Source organism: Jaculus jaculus, chromosome 1 (genome assembly GCF_020740685.1).
Source record: "Jaculus jaculus isolate mJacJac1 chromosome 1, mJacJac1.mat.Y.cur, whole genome shotgun sequence".
NCBI classification, from domain to species: Eukaryota; Metazoa; Chordata; class Mammalia; order Rodentia; family Dipodidae; genus Jaculus; species Jaculus jaculus.
In genome coordinates this window covers 279,538,614-279,544,962 of record NC_059102.1, presented here as the reverse complement: position 1 = coordinate 279,544,962, position 6,349 = coordinate 279,538,614, and positions in this window count along the sequence as shown.

Genomic DNA, 6,349 nt, shown 5'->3' with positions numbered 1-6,349 from the left:
GTCCCTTTGTCTTCCTTCCTTCCATTCTTCTAGGATAATTTTTTGTTCTCTGGATGATCTCAACTGATCTGTTTTCAAAGTTACAAATCCTTCTGCTTAATTCAGTCTGATTTGCTCCAGTGATTTTTTAATTTATTTATCATATATTTCAACTTCAAAACCTCATTTTTTGATTTAAGAATATTTTTATGTCCTTAACTGAAAGACTAGTTTTTTCATGCATAATTTCCTGTCTTTTCAAGTACCAGGCTAATAAATATTTCCAATTCCTTGTTAAGTATACTACATGATTCCTTTTCTTTGAGGCTGGGTTCTGAAAATTCACATTGTTCCTTTCATTTGACTCTGCTCATCTGTTTTTTAATGTGCTTTGAAGGGTTATGTTAATATCTGCATGTTTGAACCAAAAACAAAAAAGATAGAGAAAAACAAAGTTGTCTCTCTGGTCTTTATTATAGATTGCTTCTGTGCAGAGAAAAAAAAAAAAAAACTTCCTCCAGTTACTTCAGCTAGTGAACCTGTGGGCATCTCAGATATTTCCTGTGCTTGTGTTTACTGGGGGTTTCTGCATGTGAGAAGATTATAGGCTTATTGGAGGTACTTTCTGGTAACATATTTTAGAAAACCCCATCTCTTCCTTGCTCTGATATCTGTGTTTGTGTCTCTGGCTTTTCAGGAACAAGCTGCCCCACTGGCAGCTAATTTTCAGCAGCTGACACACAACTTTCTTTATACTAGAGTGAGGAATGAAGAGAACCAAAGTTCTCAGAAACATTGGGGGTACCACTTCTCTGTCTCTTTATGAGAGAAGTGTTTGAAATTGAGCACCATCTCTTAATCAGGGTCATGCCAACTGCTGAAAGACACCCACTGATTATTATTGTTCTATACTGCCCCCAGGCCTCCAAACAGTGCCAGTTCTCAGTACTCCAAGTGAGGAGCAAACTGAGACAGAAAATGTCCCTTAGAGAATTCTCAGAAAACCTAGGACATTGGAGGCACACATTTCTCCTTTCTCTGCTTTCCTAGGAGAGTCTCATGTTAAGTTGCTTCTCCCATTTCACAAAGCTCTGTTGGCCACACAAGCTGCCACTCACTTTCTGCTATGCTCCAAAGTACCTTAGTCTCCAAATTGTCAAGTCTTTTGGCACTGGGAGTCAGAATTTAGGTAAGACAAAAAGTGGCCCCTCTTATAGGGCTTCATAAAGGTGAAGTGAGATGCATGTTTAGGATCTCACCACTAAGAGAAAAATAATGGGGATGGAGGGTTGGATTAGCAGTTAAGGCTTTTGCCTACAAAGCCAAAGGACCCAGGTTCATTTCTCCAGGACCCATGTTAGCCATATGCACAAGATGGCACATGCATCTGGAGTTCATTTGCAGTGGCTGGAGGCCCTGGGAAGGCCATTCTCTCTCTCTCCCTCTCTCTCACTCTCTCTCTCTCTCTCTCTCTCTCTCTCTCTCTCTCTCTCTCTCCCCCTCATTCTCTGTCAAATAACTAAATAAAAATAAAATATTTAAAAATAAGAGAGGAATAGTGGGATGGGACTTTCTCTCTGCACTGAGCTACAGGGGAAGAGTTGATAGTAGGAAAGAAAAAATAAACTCATATGTCTTGTTGCTTTCAGTGCAGCTCCTCTCAGCTGTGTGATCACTTGAGGTATTGCTATTTCCTAAGTGGTTTCTAGAAATCTCCTAAAGGTATTTTGGGCCTTTATATCATTGTTAGATTAGTGTTTCTATGGATAAATTTGAGTGTACATTTCTACTTTGCAAACATTGCTCTTAATAGTACTGATTAAATAGCAATTATTATATATGTTAGCATAAATTTTCCTCCAATGTGTCATAATGTCAATGCTTGTTTTGTAGCTAAATCACTAACTCTGAGACTATTAACTATGTATGTAAAACTTCAAAGTAAGTGCTTCATACAATGCTAGGTATGTTGATGTATACAATAATGAGTCATTGTCTATGAGAGATGAATTTGTAGAAAATATAATTAATGAAGAGTATAGCAGTACAAGCTTTGGACTGGGGATGTGGCTTAGCATTTAGGCATGTGCCTAAGAAGCCTAAGCACCCATGTTCAACTCTCCAGATCTCACATAAGCCAGAGGCGCAAAGGTGTGGCAAGCACAAAGGTCTCATTGTATGTCAAGCGCCATAGCTTCATTTGTGTAGAAAATTACATAAGGAAGTAACATGACTAGGAGCTACCAGAATCAGCCTGGAAGAAGTAGATCTAAGTCAAAAGTCATTCCTAATTCCTGTTTCGATTTTTAAAGTTATTTACAACCACAACCTTAAATATAAATTTTAACCCTCAACTGAAGTAATACTTTTGAGCTCTCAATTTGTCTGTCAGTACTATATAAGGACAGAGAGGGTTTGCAATAAGTTACTTTCGTCACCTGAATTTATTTTATTTTTTGGCAAATAAGGAGCTAACCCACACTACTTGTCAAAAAACAATACCTCCCTACATGTTACGTTATCTGAAATTTTATTACTAAATAAGCATGTGTTTGAATGTAGTAGTAAAATGTACCAAACTTTTATTCAAACAAAATAATTAATGAGCATAATGAAACATTATATATATATATATATATATATATATATATATATATGATTTTATATATATATATATGTGTGTGTGTGTGTGTGTTCTATTATTGGTACATGAAAGGGAAGAGAAAAAAATAAGATCGATTAGGTAGCATACCTGTTATGCTTATCTGTCTCTGTCATCAGGAAATGCACAATTTTGAACAAATTCATCATTCTGCCAGTCACATCTCCAGGGCTTGGCACTATGTAAAAGATTACTGGGTGAATTTATAACTTAATATTTCCTGAAAAACCACACTGTGCAAATCATAGTGTTTAATATATTCAGTAAATCCTCTCTTCCAAATTTCACAATACATTAAGGTAGGCTCTGTTTTCCCCATGTTATAAATGAGAAACATAAGGAAGAGGCTATAAAGGAGAGAGAGAATGGGCATGGACTTAAGGCACATGACCTCCCCTGCCATAGGTTTTTGATTAGGTATGAACTTCTTCCTGTAGAGCAGGCCTCCAGTCCAACTAGAGAGCAGTTGATTTCCCCCAGAGCAGACATGACACTATTGCACCCATTCTGTCATTTGGCCTGTCTGGCCAAACTTGAGGCTTCCAGTGTCCACTGTTTTCACAGCTGATGACTTCTGTCTACCATAGGGCTGCATGCTGTACAGCTTTTTCCAACTTTCAGTTCACTGGTCTACAGGGAGGAGATTTTCTTCTCAGCACCAGCTTGATTTCTCAGTGACCTTGCCACCCAAGCATGTGAAGTCTTCAGGAATAGAATCTTACCATCTCTTACTCATGGGAAACCAAGGGCCTTGGCAATAGCCTGTAATGTTTTGGAAGCAATAGGGACCTTCCTGGCCAATAACTTGATTTTTCCAATAACTTGAATTTTTTCTAATAGCAATCTATGGCTTCTGGATGTGCCATTATCCAAAAAAAGTAGGCTTTCATATGTCTTATTCAGAATAACTTGAATTTTGATTGACCCATTCACTTTTCTCTTACTCAATCTCTTCCCCTGGCCTCACTTATACCATTCCACTCCCTGTAATCTATTCTTCAGTTGGCTGTAGCTACCTAGATTAACATCAGGGTTCCCTATACTGTTCCATTGATCTACATGTCTCGTTGTGCCAGTGCCATGCTGTTTTTGTTACTATAGCATTGTAATGTAGCTTAAAATTGAGTATGGTGATACCACCAACCTTATTTTTGTTGCTCAAAATTGTTTTGAGGCTTTTTGTTATGCTTCCAAATGAATTTTAGGATTGTTTTTCTATTTATGTGACGAATTTCATTGAGTGAGTTGTTTGATTTTTTTATTGTTTTGTTCTTTGAGTTCTTTGTACATTCTAGATATTAGGTTTCTGTCAGTGGTATAGCTGGGAAAGATTTTTCTCCCCTTCAATGGGTAGTCTATTGGCTCTGCTTATGGTAAGTTTGTGCAAAAGCTTTTTAGCTTCCTAAAATTCCATTGGCTGAGTGCTTGTTTAATTTCCTGGGCTACTGGGGTTTTGTTAAGGAAGTCTTTTCCTAGTCAAATATCATGGAGCATGCCTCCTGTTTTTTCTTGCAGTAGTTGAAGAGTTTCAGATCTTATATTGAAGTATTTAATCCATTTGGACTTGATTTTTGTGTTTGGTGAAATGAGTGGGTCTAATTTTATTTTTCTATATATGTTCATCCAATTTGTTCAACAGCATTTGTTGAAGATGCTGTCTTTTTTTTTTTTTTGGCTTTACGAAGTAGGGTCTCACTCTAGTCCAGGCTGACCTGGAATCTCAGAGCAGCCTTGAATTCACAGCAATCCTCCAACCTCTGCCTCCCAAATGCTTAGATTAAAAGTCTGTACCATCATGCCCATATGAAGATGGTGTCTTTTCTCCAGTCTATATTATTAGCCCCTTTGTCTAAAATCAAGCAGCTATGGTTACTTGACCTAAGGTCTGGGTCTTCAATTCTGTTCCATTGATCTGTGTTTCTGTTTTTATTCCAGGGACAGGCTGCATTTGTTACTATGGCTTTGTAATGTAGCTTTATATTAGATATGGCAATACCTTTTGAGGTTTTTTTTTGGTAAATATATGAACTTTGAGATCAGTTTTCAATATCAGTGAAGAATGATGCTGGTATTTTTAGTTGTATTACATTAAATCTCTATATTGCTTTTGCTAGAATTTCCAATTTCACAATATTAATTCTACCTATCCAGGAGCATTGGATGTCTTTCAGTCTTCTATAGTCCTCCTTGATTTCTTTCTTGATTTTTTAATGTTTTCATTAGATAGATCTTTCACAATTTTGGTCATTGTTATTCCAAGTTGTTTAAAGTTTTTGTTGTTGTTGCTACTAAAAATGGGAAAGCCTCAATGATTTATTTATCTGCATATTTGTCCTTTGCATATAGAAAATCTACTGATTTTGTACATTGATTTTGTATACTTTTACTTTATGAAAGGGATTAATCACCTTTAGAAGTTTTGAGATGGAGACTTTTAGGTCACTTATGTACAGCATCATGTCATCTGCAAATAGCTAATCTGACTTCTTCCTTTCCAGTTTGAATCCCTTTTATGTCTTTCTCCTGTCTTATTGCTTGGGCTAGTACTTCTAATACTATGTTGAAGAGTAGTTGTGAGAGTGTGCACCCATGTCTTGTTTCCAATGTCAGTGGAGACTCCTTGAATTTTTCCCCTTTAAATATTATTTAGGCTTTAGGTGCTTTATATAAACCTTCCATGCCTATGCTTTCCAGAGTTTTGATCATGAATTGGTGTATTTTGTCAAGGGCCTTCATTGTATCAATTGAGATGGTCATGTGCTTCTTATGGTTATGTATATTTATGCAGTGTATTACATTGACAGATTTTCATATCTTGAACCATCCCTGCATTCCTGGGATGAAGCCTACTTGCTCAAGTTGGATAATGCTTTTGATGTGTTGTTGAATTTGGTTTGCAAGGATTTTGTTCAGGATCTTTGCATCTAACTTCATTAGGAATAGACGCCTATAGTGTTCTTTTCTTATTGCATCTCCATCTTGTTTTGGTACTAGGGTGATGCTACCTTCATAAAAAGAGTTGAAGTAGATTCTCTGGTCTTTATGCAAAACAGTTTAAGAAAAATTGTTTTCAGTTCTTCAATGAAATTTCTATAAAATTTGGCTGAGAAGCCATCCAGTCCTGGACTTTTCTATGGGGGAGCTTTTTGATTGCCTTTTCAATTTCCATGGGTATGATAGGTTTATTTAGGATTATAATCTCCTCTGGGATTAGTTTGGGTAGGTGGTACATGTTTAGGAATTCATCCATTTCTTCCAGATTGTTCAATTTTGTGGAGTAAAGTTTTAGAAGTATGCCATGATGATTATTCCCATTTCATTGTTGCCTATTGTTATCTCTCCTCTTTCATTTCTGATTTTGTTAATTTGAGACTTCTCTGTCTCTCTCTCTCTTTTTTTTTTTCCTTGATCAAATTGGCCAGGGGTTTGTCAATCTGGTTTATTTTTTCAAAGAACCAGCTCTTTGTTTTGATTTTTAAAATGGTTTTCTTAATTTCAAATTCATTAATTTCTGCTCTAATATTGATTATTTCTTTCCATCTGGAGATCTTTAGGTTGAATTCTTCTTGTTTTCCAGTGCATTTGGGTAGACAGGTGATTAATTTGGAATCTCTCAGACTTTGTAATGAAGACATTTAACACTATGAATTTTCCCTTTATGACTGCCTTCATTGTGTCCCATAAGTTTTGGTAGTTTGTATTTTCATT